Source organism: Mesitornis unicolor, unplaced genomic scaffold (assembly GCF_000695765.1).
Source record: "Mesitornis unicolor isolate BGI_N332 unplaced genomic scaffold, ASM69576v1 scaffold9510, whole genome shotgun sequence".
NCBI classification, from domain to species: Eukaryota; Metazoa; Chordata; class Aves; order Mesitornithiformes; family Mesitornithidae; genus Mesitornis; species Mesitornis unicolor.
The window spans coordinates 40,522-41,646 of NW_010157561.1; positions in this window are offsets into that span (position 1 = coordinate 40,522).

Below are 1,125 nucleotides of genomic sequence, written 5' to 3' on the forward strand. Positions count from 1 at the left end.
CCTCAAAGAAAAGTGATGGCTGGCAAGAAGCTGGGCACGGCAAGGGTCACATCTGAACTCATAGTGCAGCCATGGATGGGACCCCTCATCACTTTTTTGAAAGACTGCAAGCAGTTTCAAAAGTTTGCTGACATTTGTGCCTGAGCAGATTAGGCATGCAATGCTCCTATGCCAGAGATGTTCTGTCTTCCACCAAGTATGGAATGACTGCTCAGGACTCTGGTCCTGTGCTCAAGGTCTGGAGCACACATGGGGATAGTGCATGTATTCCTTAAAAGCTTCATTACTTCAGCTGCCCAAACTGAGAGCCAGTTTCATAGCAGAGGTTTGTCTGTCATGGGTAGGAAAAGCTGAACAGATTGAAGACATATTTCTCGGGTTTTGTCCTGTTTCATTTCTCTTCTCCTGTGTTTCCAAAGTATATTTACTGATATTTCCTTATAAGCTTCTGTTGTTCTATGCTATTGTCATTTAATTCACTGTAACAGAGTGCTTGTTTGGTTTGGCATTTTGTTCAGCCTCTGTGTAGGTCATGGACCCAACCATGGACCCAGTCGAGGATATTCTCTTATTGCTCCCTTCCCTCACACTGCAGCGAGTAATCTGATGATTTTCTGTGACTAATACAATAGGTCATATCTGAATGGTCGATGGAGAGCTGAGAGGTTTCGTATCCTGTTACCAAATCCCTGAGCCATCTGGTTCCTAATGTCTTCTTCCAAAACAAAGAGAATAAAACTTCTGAATTGTGCAATGCATTCTGACATCCTCTCTTAGACAGAAGATGCCCATTGCCTCACATCAGCAAATGAGATCAATGCAGTCATCAATTACAGCTTCTGCGCTCCCCTTGCAGGTATTTCTGACCATGCACTTGATGGCAAATACATCCTCCTCCTTGCTCAAGCTGGTGTCATCCATCACTGGGAATCAGAGGGTGGAAAGTAGAAGGCAGTGCCTATTGCCAGTGAGTGTTTGCTGCTAATGGGGCAGTGGGAGAATGAAGGGGCTAAAACCCCTTCAAGAGTGAGGCTTGGCGGGCTGTGATGCCTGTCCCAGCTGCAGTGACAGCAACGGGCTGCACTGGGGTGGGCAATGCACTGAGGTCATGTCCATATCCCTGTC